Below are 15,831 nucleotides of genomic sequence, written 5' to 3' on the forward strand. Positions count from 1 at the left end.
CTAGATGATGTTGATCTTCTCAGTCCATTGCTCTAAACTTGTCCTAAAATACTAAGATTTCAAAATAGCATGCAAGCCAACTGCCCATCTGAAGACGTGCACTGGAACTACTGCTTTTGAAGCCTGGAAGGAGTAAGCGTGCCAGGGCGAGGACCCGGTGCTCAAACCAACCCAGAAAACATCCAGTTAGCCCCGAGAGAAATCAAATTGGATCGGATCCTCAGTGACCTTTCCAGACATGCTAAGCACGGAGCACCGTGTTCTGTGACTGATACCCATTAATTTAGTAACTCGCAGGCTTCTAAAGTCTTAAATGCAACCCAAGATACAAAAAGTGCAAATTTTTCTTCCTCTCTTCTTTCCCTGCTCTCCACTGAATTTTATTTTGCTTGCTCTTAAAGACTTGCAGAAACTTAATTTAATTGCAATAAACAGGAGTCCAGGTACAACTAGCAGATTATCTCTAATATGCAATCTTAATACTGGGTGACTTGCAGTGATGTTTAATTTTTCATTTCTTTAGCAACATTTGAAGATTTATATACTTAGAAAAAAAAAAAAATCAATGATTTCTGATTTGCAAAGTATTTGACCTCAGCCTAAATTAGAAATACGATTTTTGAAATATTCCTGCACAACCTTTTTTAAACAGTTGAATTTGGAGTCTTAAGTAGCTCAGAGTACTCTATGAAATCATGCACCCATTTAACTCACAACTCGTACTATTGATTAAAGGGGAAGGGTTGGGGCACTGAGCGGTGAACTGTAATGAATATTTACTCTTGCAAATTCAATCCCAGGGAACTCAATGGAATGACTTACACAGGAGCATGTTCCATAATGGAACTGTAACTCAGTGCCACAGCCCTCAAGAACATCTTTCAAATTTCACATTGATGTGAAAAATAATGGTGCAGTCTGAGTAAGAGGATCCTTAGCACCTATTATTCAGAAATGCAAGGGGACTTTATAAGAGCTTCCCTAAAAATAAACACAGCTTTTTGACTTTGAGAATGAATAAACTGATAGCGTTACTGTTAAATCTATTTGGCCACTTAAAATTGAGCCACTAAAACAACTAAGTTACAGTTACACAGACTTCACAGCTGTTATGCAATTGCAAATTATATCATCTTTCTGTAGAACACTTTGTAATTCTGTTATAACGCAATAGTGTTCTTATTTTACAATTAAAAGGAAATTATTGTGCAAATGGATCACTATAGGATCGCTGCTTCATAACTGCAGATCTGTTGATACGTGCCTGTGCATTAGTAAGGTGCAAAATTCTGGTTTGAGTTTGTAAAGTAGCCATGGAAGTGGAAGCTCTGACTCCACTGGTTTAATTCCCATCTGTTAAATTTCATTGTCTTACTTCCTGGGCAAAAGTAAGGTTTTGGTACTTGCTTTACACTCCTAAAAATGTTGCACGAACAAAGCTATAAAAAGACAGGAGAAAACCACCATAGGATTCAACAGAGCTGTTAGTTGCAGCGACAGGGCTAAACTCCATCCTCTTTTCTGCGTGCAATCCTGCCGCGGCCAGGAGTGACACACACACAACAGAACAAGACAAAATGTTCCAAGTTTGTTTTTCTTGCTCATAAGCTTAGATCAATATGGTACCTCTTCATCACCAGCTTCTTCCAGCAGAGGCACTGGCCCCTGTGCCTGCCAGAGGTTATTCTTTAAAACGCACCACGTGACAGCTCCATCAGCCACTGTAGCCTTACAGCCATCTCCAGTCTCTAAATTTGGACTTCTTTCTTTGAAATAGGAATTTACTGTGTATCTGCCAGTTCATTAGACTCATCTTTAACAGCAAATGATCTTAAAGGTTAGAAAATGTTTAGCCAAGTACAAGGTCAGATGTCAAATTACAATGTTAGAAACCAGGCTATAAGAAGGTAGATAAAACTAGACTATACTTAACAACAAGATTCCTTCTTAGCTGCTCTGGTACGCTGCACGCAGAATCCCCAACAGCCTGGACAGCTGTAACATACATTTCCACGCTCTCTCAGCATGAAACGTAAAAATAACCAGAGGGCCGATGCCCTTGAGGGCTATTCTCTAATGGTAACCCCCCTCCAAACTCGCTGTCTTCTCTTTGTTAAAGATGTCTCTCTCCTGTTTTTATTTCATGGTGCTGTTCCAAAGCAAAGATAGTGCTGCTGCATTATCTGAGAGGAGAGGGAAGAATGGGGTTTTATTCAGTTATTAAAGCATTTCCAATACTGTTACAATATCCTGCAAGGCACATATCAGGAGTACTCATTGTATGTTCTTTTGATTGGACTTAGAAATTCATGGGTTTTATATTCTGCGTATTGCCTAAACCCACATCACTAGCTAGGTTATAGATACGACGCTCTGTACAAACCATCTCTCTCATAGCCCAAATTTGCCAGTTGTAAGGATTCTTTCAGACGTGTTTTCCAGACATATTCAGATAGTGCAGAAGTTGGGGTTTTTTTCTTATTTGAAGATCTAACATTCTAAATTTTCTAATTCTCATATTTTATTTATTTAGACCAAAAACCTAATACAAACTAAAAAGTGTTTGATAGAGTTGCTGATTTAAATAAAGACCTAATTTATTTGTTCCCCCAAACTGTTGTGAAATATAAACTGGGGGGAACCGAAACAAACAGAAAAGTAAGATAAAGAAAATAACTCATTCCCATTACAGAAGGTATAATGTACCTAGTGTGCTGCAGTGAAAGGCGGCATATGTAACACCAAAACAAAAGCTACAAAGGCTTCAGGGTGTAATTGCTGAAGCTTCAGTACCTACAACTGAAGGATACTGAGCGTGAAGCTGATGGGAAAACAGTAAAGAAAACAAACAGCCACTGTTGTATTTGTCTGTACTCTTCTATGATTAATATTGGGTTTAATGTTAGTATTTAATTTGCTTTGCTGGGCTTTCACTGTTTTTAGGCAGATAATCAACTGTAAATTAATAGTTTTAAGCTTTGTAAAAGGTTTATTTGCAGCTGTACTCTGTTGATAAGTGCCATGACATGGAAAAGCTCAACAATTTATATTTGTGCCTTTCACCTCTTGCATTTAGCGTGCCGCTACGTAAGAGGAAGATGTGTTTTCTGATTACCTGCTCTTTTAACATTGTAATCTCTTAAATACTTCATTCCTGAAATATTTGAACTATGCAGACCACCCAGAAGGGCTGAGCAGGCAAGAAGTTACAAACCAGTGATTTTCTCTTCAACTCCTCATGTTACTATGTCAAGCAGTAGGTAAGAAATGAAGCAGCTACTGGAGAAAAACTATCTTCGTTTTTCATAAAGAAAATATTAGAGACACACAGAAATCACATATTTAAAACAGCTTTCGTAAAACTGTCCTAACTCCTTTTTAAAGAACTGTAATCCTAGTTATTCTTACTAAATTTGGACGAGTGCTATCTCATTGAGCCACTTCTCAGTTTCCTACGGTAATAAAGCTTGACTATAGGATTTTAGTGTGAAAGCTGACCTATAGATTACATTTGTTTCCTGATCTTACATATCTCAAACAAGCAAAGGCGGGAGAGCACTTTATATAACATAAATATACTTCTTTATATGCTAGAGAAACATGGTAGTACTATTTTTAAGCAACCATTGCTTGTTCAGGCCAAGAGTTTGCAAAATATGTCATTGTCTGAAATAAACACATACATGAATCTGTTCAGAAATCCGGAGGGTGTAAGTGGAGGGTACTGCTTGGTATGATTCTGTATGATTTATGTGTGTGTTTGTTAGAGAGAAGAACTAACAAACACAGGAATATACACAGAAGTAACAGAGAGTCACTCACAGGAGGGCTAACGATATGTCTCTTAAAGAAAAGCATATTGATAAAACTATTAGGTTAAGTGCTAATTGAAAAAGAGTAGAAGCTCTGAGCAAGGTAGGTCTCTGCTTGATTCCTCCTGTGTTCAGAGAAGCAGGGCTCTGCATACAGGTTTTTGTAGTAGTGTATATAAAACCCATGGGCAATTCAAAAGATTTGGGAAAAAGGAGAATTAAATCACAAAAAATAGATGGTTACAGAAACAGTCAGTCAGTCCATACTGAATCTCTCTGTTTTTTCAGTTTATGTGATGGTGTGTCAAGAAACTAATATAATCTGTATTCCACATGAAATATGTATTTTTTTATACAAAATAAATATACACCTGTATATAATTATATATGAATACGTAAATTATAAACACACATTATAAACAATTACAGAATACCATTTTTGTAACAGTTCCTCAAGGTGTTTTTTTTTTTATTTTGGAATCCTTAATTTTCAAGACTGTTCAAAACTCTTAAGGCACTTTTAAAATTATTTTGATCACTCTACCTGCAAATCTATCCAAATTGCCCTCTAGCAATGGAGCCTGAGCACTGAGATAGCGTGATGTGAAGTTTCTGTTATTCCAGGAACCGTATGTTTTGTACAATTTCTTAATGGACTGCTAGCCTGCAGAAAGATATGTTTTTATGAATCCTGGGATGGAATGAGAAGTTAGGCCTTTTTGCAGATGCTGGATCATTTCTTCCACCACCACAGGGACCCTACAGGGATCTGAGGAACAGTTGCTCGTACACTGATGGGAATACAAAAATGATGTGCATCTCCTCCTTAAAGAATACACTGAGTGCAGCCAAGCCACTGAGGAACAACACAGCACAAAGCATAGGCACAAGTTTCCATATAGTCCAAAAGGAACATGCAGGATTTTACTGTACTGATAAGCATCCTGAAATACAATTAAATCTGACATCATCTGAAAACACCCAGGAAAACAGACAAATGGGAATGAGACATAACCTATAGGTCTTCATTTTGAAACTTGGACTTCTAGTGACTTTGTAGGACTCCCTGCAGGAGTGGAAGTCCTTACTCTTTTCACGATCTTATAAACCAGTTATACAGTATGGACATAAGGATATTCTGCTTCACTTGACAGAAGCACTGGTGGTAGAATGTTAGAAAAGGTGCAACATGCAGAGGCTGAATGAAATGATCCGTCATTAGTAATCACCCTGCCTCCCCAACAGAATGAGGATTCTTTTGATAAGACAATCTAAGGCTACATAAGAATAAACATATGTATCCCAAATTAGGTCAAGAGATCTGAACTACTCATCCTCTTCTGAATAACCAAAACAACACTGATTAAAGTCACCAGCCTAAAGATGGAAAGGTTGAATCTTTTCTGAAGTTTTTTTGCTGTCTCCTGCAGGGAGATAGCTCATCATAGTATCTCTTGTTTCAGTGCTGTACTGGGATTAGTTTTGTAGTTTCTAAAATTCTTGAGAACACTTCCTGAAAAAAGCTGGGGAATTCCAGAGGAGCAGCAAAGCCAACTAAATGAATCATTTACTGCTGGTCACTCTGTGTGTCTGCTAATACAGGAAGAAGAGCTGATTGGAACAGCATAGAAGGCAAGAGAGAAAATTATTTGTTGCTTCTACTCAAAAATTCAGGGCTGTTGCCTGCTAATTCTGGGCTGATTAGAGAAACTGAAGTAAAAGAGAGATGTTGGCAGCAACCACTGTTCTTGCTAGCAGTGCCAGAACTGGCCATTCTGTAGCTCTTGCCAAACACACAATCCCTTGCCCAGACCAGCCCAAAGCTGGACTGGTATCAGCAAAATTTTTCCATCTGGATTGCTCCCAAAATGAAGATGACAGAAGGGTATTTGTAATGCTTGTAATGCTTTGCCTTGCCTTTTCTGTTTTCCAGAACAGTGATGGCTGAATGAGCTTAAAGAAACTGAGATGGTGCCAGTTACACATCATTATGTGTTTTAACACACTGAATATAAGGGAGAGAAAGTCTAAGGTGTTACCCTGTAGCTTCTACAATGGGAAAAATTCTTCTGCTTCCAAGTGGCTGGGCATGCTTTCATGCATGGCAGAAGTAGACTATAGTCTAGAACTATTACTTAAAGACAGAAGGTCTGGGGTTTGCCATAATATCTTTTAAAAAACTGTCACCTTAAAAAATAAAGTATTTTGCTATCTTAAAATTGATATCTGGTTTGGTTTTTTTTTAATAAGAACATATGTATCTAAATGCCAACATAAACTTCTATTTTTTAAAACAGTAATCTCTTCTTTGCAGGGGAATCCTGAGCCTGTGATATATAATAATGATGGACCTTATGGGTAAGATGTTCAAGTCTGACACTTGGAATGTCATGTTCAATCCTTCAGGGAGGATAAAGCAATAATATCAGATCAAAACACAGATATGACAGTTTAAACTTACAGGCATCTCCTTTCATCTCCTATAATTCTGTTGCTCAATTACAGCGTGAAGACCCTGGCAGATAAAGCAGTACTGAATAGCAATCTTTTTTTTAAAACCTCATGTAACACATGTTCAGATGAATGTACTTCAGCATCAGTCACCATTCAATGAATGATATTTTATTCAGTATAAACTACTCAGATTGCGAGAACTGCAATAAAGTTACAAAATTAGTTACAAAAGAAGGTATTAGAAGCTCACCCACTGGGGACCTAATACAAATACAACACGTGCCTGTAAGAACAGAAATAGGAAAAGAAAGTCCTCAATTAATTATATGTAGAGTGTATAATATATGTGTGTTTCTGCTGACTGTAAAAGATGATCTTGAGTGTAAACAACATGCCTTCAGAATCGCCAAGAGAGCAAACAGAGCTAGAAAGGCCAAGGCCAACAGAATTCAATATCCTCCATTTTTATTATAGACCTGTATAGAGTGGCTCAAGTCTACCCACCATTCAGAAATCCACAAGAGAAGGTATAAATTCTTCTCAGAGCAGATGTCTACAGCAAGAAAAAAATCAAATCAGCAGTAGGTACTACTGAGGCATTTTCAGGCAGCTAATAACTCCCTCCGGAGCTGCCTAGGTCGAATTTGGAATCTGCACTAATGGTATCCCCCTCTCTCAACTGCTTTCTGGGAAAAAAACAGCTATGCTTCCCTGCAAATGTAAGTAACAAAGGATGGTAAGGTCTTTAAGATCTTAATGCTAAAAGATCTTTGGTTTTTAAAAAGATTGTTCATCTGCTTTTCTAAGGGGGGGTAAATTCTTTACAATCACTCTTTTTTAAAAAGAATCTGCTCTAGTATAGTTTAGAAATCAAAAGTGTGCATTCCTAAATATTGAAAATATCATGAGTTTACTGTAAACTAAAGGAGGCAATTGTCAGCATTGAATTTTATTTTTTTAAATAAAAGGCAAAAATCTCATTGACAGCAGCTACAGAAATATAGAGAAATTCTCTCAATCTTCATCTCCTGACCTACACTTCTGACTAGCTTACAAACAGACACAGTCATGTTTTTGCTCTATTCATGCTTTGAGCCAGCTGGACATAAGACCAGCTTCTTTCCAGAAATCATGTGGCCACATTAGCACAGTTCTGAGCCCAAGCTAATATATCCTGCCTCGCAGCCAGCCTTATTAACCCAGGCTCAGCAACACACGAATCGCAGCCACACAGCTGCTACGCCGGAGCTGGCTCCCGGCTGGCTGGTTCAGGGCACAGGCAGAGTGAACGTGTCACTGTCCGTGCCCATCCATGTAGGTGTACCCTCAAATGACCCTAGGCATTGTGTGCTGCAACAAAAGCTATTTTTAAGAATTGGTTCCCCAAATAATTGTACTTTAATTACATAATGCAAACCATATTGGAAACGAAGCAACAAAATTTTACAGGATATGGTAGTGTGAGTTTGTGTCAACATAGCCCCAACAGTGTGGCACCTGTCTATGAACAAACTTAAACTGAACAGCTCCCTTACCTTGCTTTACTTTCAATTTTTTTATTATTATAGAAAATACATATAAAAATTTACATCTTGTCCTGTAGCAGGAAATCGATATTCTATAGAATGCTTCTACATCGCCATCTAATATTTGTGACCATGTCATTTCTGTTGCCACATCTAAAGCATTACTCTCCTTTTAAAACAGCAATACATGTAAAAAACATTTAAAAAGATCCAACTGCCATGGGAAAGCTTATCGTGTTGCAGTGGTTGTCTTGCTTTCCAAACACATTATCTATCAAACAATGAGGTGAATCAGGAAGGTAAGAACTACTGAAAGACTGTGGTCAACCATGACAATTTCCTCCTTTTCGCTTTTTGCTTGGCATTTCTGAACAGTATTTCCTAAAGCAGTGCAAATGATAAGTGTTCATTGCTATAGATTTAGGTCCTTCTTCCCCATTCATTACCCTCCCTTCCTCTTGAAAACAGAGGCAAGACATGCTGTCAGATGGTCAGTGCACTGGCTTTGCATCAGACCAAGCCAACACAGCCCCTCAAAATTACTTTTCCAATAGCTCTAAAGCCTTAAAAGTCATTCACAATAATACTTTTCGCAACCTTCCTAGACAGAATTCCTAAAAAGCTCAATAACAGCTTTTTTCAGGTACTGATGCCTTCATGAGTAAAAGCAGTAATTGTAAGCACACCAAATGTCATGGTATGTTAACCGACAATGGGATCTTCACAGGGATTTCCACCTCTCGTTCTGTCATCTGCTGTGATTTATTTACTGTGTTATATTCCTCTGCTTCTGTACAAGAGACAGTTGAGTTAAATAGTTGGAATGAAAACTGAGGCTATTGAACAGAATTTAGGGGTCATACAAGGGTTCATCCTTTGGGTCTATCTAGCTCAGTATGCTGTCTGCAGCAGTGGCCACCTGGTGAAGAACACTGTAATCCCAACTGTTGTCAGCTTAGTTGATGTCCTCAGCCTGATATGATCTCACCATTTTATTTTTCCCAGTAGATCCCTCCTTCAAGTACTTGTCCAGTCTCCCATTGAGTTCATGTAAATTTTTGCCTTTACAGGAAAGGAATCTAACAGATTTACTACCTGGTTGGTTTGTCATTCTGAACCAAATTTAAGAGCCCAAAACAGCCACACACTGAGCTAGATCAAAGATCCACCTAGCCAGTATCCTTGTCGCCTAAATCAACTCATATTGAATGCCTGGAAAAGAGCATAAGACCAGGCAGGACTAGCAAACAAAGGTATTTCACCTTGTAAATCTCCTCAGTCTTTGGCTCAGGAGTTTCTTAGCCAGAGAACAGTTGCGATTCACCCGTCATTTTACCGTCCAATCATTCATGTGCTAATCCTCACAGCAGGCTTTCATTTTTGCAGCCCTTGAAAACACAGTATTATCATCCAACTTCAGTACCTCACTTTTCACCACTTTATTTTTTTTAAACAAGTAATTTAGGAATATGTTTAACACTACAAATTCCCATGGAAATCCACTAATTGATCTCCCTTCATTTTGAAAACAGACCATTTTCTCCTACCCTTTGTTTCCCACCTTTAAACCATTAATCAATTCAGAAGAACAACTTCTTGTTCCTTGGCAGCTTAGTTTCTTTTAAGAGCCACAGTCCGCAGCACTCTGTAATGCAAACAGATCTTTACTTTGGTGCAAGAACATCAACTCCAAGCACATTAATATCACTATTTCGGAATGGCTCTTCCATAAAATCAGTTTGAAGTGGATCACACACAATGGTGATCAAGAATCAAGACCAGAGTTAATTTCTATCCTGTAGGTTACTTCACCAGTCACTCCAAGAAGCCTGAAATTTATGGCACCAAGAATTTTAGTCTCATGACTCCAATCAATACGACATTTATCTAGAATACTCAAGAGTACTTAGGCAATCTTTTCTGTTTTGTTTTCTGCTTTTACAGTGTCTCATTTCCCTTATTAGGAAGTCATTGCCACCATCTAGATACTACAGTCCTAACAAGACGCATTTCCTAATTAGAATTCATACAAGTTGTATATTACTCATTTGTAAAGACATATTTTAAGCCTGATTTGACTCAACATCCTTTAGCAGCATCCTTTAGCAAAAGGCTGTTTTCACCTTCCCTACATAATTTATACCTGGTATTACACAGTGTTTATCATCCTCCTCTCAAATGTCTAACATGCACAGTATGGCACTATCCCAATTTAAACTAGCTATTCTTATTCTGTTCTGGATTTGGGGGTTTTGTGTTTATGAAGCAATAGATTTTTAGTACTTACAGAGATGCACACACAGATAACTGAGTCAGTGAATGCTTCTGTTGGTTGTATGACTGGACTTATTTGTTGGACTTCTCTTCACTATATCCTACCTCACTTTTGTCAGTTTTGTCCTGTTCCTTGAAGCTATAGAATGCACTTATGATTTCACTCCCATAGTATGAACTAACATTGAAAAAGCAACATTCTAACACCTTGTAGTAATATCACAGTAAGAAAAACAAATTCATACAGCATTTACCTTCAGGCTTCAGCGATATGATTCTTTCTTTTTATATTGGGTGAGAAACACTTTCTGTAGGTCAGTGGGCATACCCACAAAAGCACTAAACTACCAGGAATTCCAAATTGCTGCCAAGTTACACCTCAATAAAAGCCTACTGAATTAAGACTGATGTTTCTAATACAGATTGACTAATAAGTATTTTTATTTCCTGCACTACAAACCACTTTGGCAGTTCTTGAGGTGTGTAAAAAAATGCTTTTAACAGCACTTCACTAATAAGCAAAGTGGCGTTCATGTACCGGGAAAACTAAACACAGTTCAATAAAAATATTTCACTTTAATAAAAAGTAAGCCCTGGGAGCATTGATCAAAATCAGTAAATAAATATGAAGCAGAAATAACCTTCTGCTTTTACATAATTGTATGCAAAAAAAAAAAAAAAATCCACTTGCCTTTTATATCAGCTTGTTTTAAACATATTTTAAACAAATACAGACAGGCCAGCTGAGATTAAATAAGACCTTGGCCCTGAAAAATAATGAGTTTTTCCAGTGACCTTTGAAGTCAAGGGCATTCAACTGCTTTCAGCCCAACAGGAGTAAGAATTCACATCTCGGTATCTCAAATAACTGATGCCAACTAATTTGAGGTCATGTAAAAGATTCCAAACATTACCATTTCATAAATTAGCAGCTCAATTCTATAGATAGACATTCCCTTCTGATCCAGCTGGATAACAAATACCATAATTTACTCCCTACTTGTTACCACCTGCTTCAGAAGATCGTCACCTGCTGAGTTTTACTGGGAGGAATCCCAGTTTTAGGACTCCATGCAGGAGCTCTGAGCCTGTTGTGTGCAGGAGGCAGCGTTCATTACTTTTAACAGCTAAGCTCTTTGCCCCTAAGCAAAAGATAAAAAGGCAAAATAAGCCTCTTCAAGGACTCCACCCATGGGATAAGGCCCTGGAGGGAAGATGGGACCCAGGAAACCTGGTTAATATTCAAGGGTCACCTCCTCCAAGCTCAAGAGCTGTCCATCCCAATGAGTAGGACGTCAGGCAAAAATGCCAGGAGGCCTGTGTGGATGAGCAAGGAGCTCCTGGCCAAACTCAAACACAAAATGAAGCAAAAAATCAAGGACAAATAACCCGTGAGGAATACAGAGACATTGTCCAAGCATGAAGGGATGATGTCATGAAAGCCAAAGCCCAGCTGGAATTGAAGCCTGTGAGGGATGTCAAAGACAGGAAGTGCTTCTGTAAGTACATAAGTGACAAAAGAAAGGCTAGGGGAAATGTGAGCCCACTGCTGAATGGTGCAGTGGCCCTGGTGACACAGGACATGGAAAAGGCTGAGGTACTTAGTGCTTTCTTTGCCTCAGTCTTTATTAGCAAGACTGGCCTTCAGGAATCCCAAGCCCCAGAGACCAGGAGGGAATTCTGGAGCAAGGAAGATGTACCTTTGGTGGAAGAATAATCAATAGAAACAAACTGAAACAAAAACCGTTCCCTGTGAACATCAGGAAACATTTTTTTCACTGTGAGGGTGACCAAGCACTGGCACAGGTTGCCCAGAGAGCTTGTGGAGTCTCCATCCTTGGAGATATTCAAACACTATTGGTCACAGTCCTGGGAAACCATCTGTAGGTGGCCCTGCTTGAGCAGGGGGTTTGGACCAGTTGACCTCCTGAGGTCCCTTCCAACCTCAACCATTCTGTAATCTCACAAGCTATTACTTGGCTTAAAAAATTCAAATGTGTGGTTTAAGATGAACCTTAGGAGTAATATCTTCCTGTTGTTCAGCAGTGGCAGTAGCTGGAGACAGTAGCATGTTCAGCTGAAACAGCTGGGCCCAGAAGAGGACCCTTTCCAATTTTAAGCACACCGGCTTTAGCTCAAAGCCACCTACTCCAATAAGACACAGATCAGGTCAGTGAAATCCACTCTCTGAGCTGCTGAACGGGTATATAGCATGGATCTTCTAAAAGGTTTTTAAGGGGCTACATAGGGAACAAGTTAATAATATCTGTCCAGAAGAAGAACTTGGGAGGCTAAGATTTGTGTGGTTTCTCAGTTATTTTTTAAAAAGAATAAGAAAACAATTTCTCTTAAGTTTCTCCTGCTCTTAACTCGTCTCATCCGCTACCTCAGCCCAGGAAGCAGGAGAGAAGAACACCACGCCCCTGTGCTTCTTCTCCCATACAGGACAGCATGCTCTGGGGGAATAACAGGCACCCCGTTAAAGCAACCCTTACTTTACCCTACTCTTCTCTGACTGTGCTTTGTCTAATAGGGTTGCCAGGATTTCCTTCCATGATCTTTAGGGAGCTTTTTGAAAAGACAAAGGCATAGATGCAAAGGAATCCAGCAGGTCTGGGGTTTTTTGTGGGTTGGTTTTTTTTGTTTTGCTTGGTTGGTTTTGGTTTTTTTGGTGACACCTATAAGCTGGTTTGGCTTGCAAATTCCTAATTGAAGAGGCTTGGCAAGATAGCTGCAGGGAAATGGAAATCATCCTCTGTAATACTATCAGCAAATTACCTTTGTCCTGGGGCTGATTTACCTTTTGTAACCCTGGCTAGAGCCATAAAATATACACTACTCTCTTACAAGCTTCATTCTGCATCTCTCTGCACCTTACAACGCGGTATTACTATGTTATACATGGTTTTACTGAGGAGTCTCTTCTGATATTCACAGGCAATCACCTTCTGTCACATCATCAATTTTAGTTGCACTTCCAATTTAAAACACTACAACACCCTTCTCCTGAGGCAGTCAATTCAGCAAGCAGTACAGTTACATGGACTATGTATTTATAGTGTGTGTATACATGCACACATATGATCTATTATATTTTTTTAAAAACTAAATTATGTGTTTTTTCACTACACAATACAAAAGGTTTTCTACCAGAGGCACTCACAGTCTAAACAGACAGAGAAAACTCAAGAACTTAAACGAAGACTTTATCTTACCCTGTGTTTTTACAAAACATTTAACCTTTTTCTTAGACAGAATAGTGCCAGGGCCTCACAAAGAAAGTAAGTATTCATGAGGGAACGGAGAAAGGGCAATTGCCTTCTGCAAAGGATTGAGAAAGAATTCCAAGCACGAAGATAAAAATCAAAAGAAAATGGAAAAATGAGACAAAGTAGAAAGCCAGAATTTATTCATTACATGTTCAAGTGAACTTTCTCTGATTTCCTGTAATGATGTGCCTTAATTGCAATAATGTTTATTTGCTCAAGTAGACAATCCAAGTCTTTAATCTATGAAATTCCACAACTAAAATCTGCAAACTACAGGACCCAAACTAATATATGCATTTACATGCTGAAATTGCAAGTGAACCCACTGAAACTAGTGCATACATATTACATACATAGATCTCAAACACGATAATTTATTTTAAATTTACCATTTAGATGTCACTGACTCAAATTGACCTAAGTGCCACCTAGGTACTTGCCTCTGGCAGCAATGCACACATAAATCTGTTCAAGCACTGACAGGATTGTTAGCTGAGGCCTCAGAAACCCAAAACCTGGATCCTCAAGACATGTATTTCCACTTTTATCTCATCAAGCAGTTCAATCTCCCTGGCAGACTCTGAGGACAGTCTCTTTTAAGAGATAAGTTGTGGAAATACTCTTGTCAGGATATGATAGACCAAGGCAAACCACTAATGCCCATGGCAAGTTTAGCCTGACAATGAGATAGTCCCTTTTAAAATACATTTGGCACTAACGCATCAAAAATGTCCCATCATCCAACTGCATGCCCTGACTTATGATAACTAGGAGACTGAGGTGACCCCAGATACTACAGGACACTTAGGCTGGTATAAAAGCAAACGAATGTACTGGCTCCTTCATCAGCAGTTGGTGCCAGTCTATGATTTACACAGGCTGATCTGGCACACATTTACGTTCTTGTAAGGGCTTTCTGTAGTTTCAGTTAAGTCATTTAACCTCCTCCCATCTATAAAAAGAGAACGATGGCGTTAACGTAATGTTACAGAAGCACCGTCAGTTCTGACAATTAATTTTTAAATATATATTCAGAATACAGAGTTTATTCTGCTGTATTGAAGCAGAACTCTTCTAAAACAACAAAAATTTTATCAAAAGAAAGGAAGACCTGGTGCAAAAATGTAATTGCGAAACACAGCGATTTAATAAATAGAAACCAGTAGTTAAGAGCTATTAAAAGACTAGGCTTACTACACATGTACTCATATTTTACAGCATAAGATTAACTACCTAAAGTTACCAACATTTACATACAGCTTTAAAAGTTAGAAGCTCATTAAAAACATCTATCAGAAATGTTGAATAAGCTCTCTAAGCATAATGTTATTAATCTGTCTCCTTCTAGTGGCAGAACATGAAATCAAATAATCAAAAACTTATTTTTGTTATTTTCTAAAGTTCACACTAAGTATCTGATAGCTAACACTTGTAATATACCAAACATCTGTTCCACAGCTATTGTCCCCTCCAGTCAAAATTCAAGCTTTTGCCATTTGCCTGACTAAAAGGTAACATGCCCCGGCATCTTTTTCAGTATTTAGAACTAATCCAAATTTATAGGTTGTTCTTACCACAGCAGTATGCAGTACTCTAAAACAAGCTCTAAGAAAAGAATAATTAAAAACATGAAGCTTAACAGAAAATGACATGAAGCCTAATGCTGGCTTCCCAAAGAGAAATCCTGCCAAACTTACTTGGTATGTTTAAAATCAGTGATTTTTCCAGGAAAAGGAGAAATGGGTTAGATTACACATAGCTGGACACTGTTAAACACTCGATATGGTGCTATGTTGACATTTATGTTTATCTTGTATAAGACAGAGGTTAAGTAGTGGCTGGGGAAAAATCTACAGCAAGCTCCCCTGGGATCAGTTTTTATTTAACATTTTAATTACCGACTTTGACACAATGAATAGAAAGACACTTTTGGCGCAAAACCAAAAACATAGCATACAGAAGGAAAACGAGGGAGAATTACATTACAAAAAAAAAACTCCAAAAAACCAAACAACCATCATGAGACTAAGGATTATGGGGTGCGACGTCCTGAAGTTACAGAGAAATAAATTAACACGTTATCTCAGAAATCCGTGTGAGATGGAAATCAGGCAGAATCCCGACAAGGCAAGCGGAAAGCATCGGGCGCAGGCCGTGAAAATAGCAAATACAGTTTAACCACGCAGAAAGCAAAGCGTTTCCCTCTCTTCCACTGGAGAAGGGTTCGGCGAGGTTCAACCCGCGGTGGCGCACGCAAGGAGGGGAGCCGAGCGTCGCAGGTGCGGAGAGGGGCTACCGGGATGAAGGGGGAAACCGAGACTAGGCCCACCAGGGACGGCGCGCCCGGTTCAACCTGAAAAAGGAGGGCTGAGAACGTGGTGTGACCCGCTACAGCGCTGCCTCTGTGGAAATCCTCACAGCTGGTGGAAAGCCCTCCTCCCCCGGGGCTACCACCGCTCCTCCCCGCCCTCCCCTCCCGGCCGCTGCCCGCCCCTC

This window comes from Numenius arquata, chromosome 7 (assembly GCF_964106895.1).
Source record: "Numenius arquata chromosome 7, bNumArq3.hap1.1, whole genome shotgun sequence".
Classification (NCBI taxonomy): domain Eukaryota; kingdom Metazoa; phylum Chordata; class Aves; order Charadriiformes; family Scolopacidae; genus Numenius; species Numenius arquata.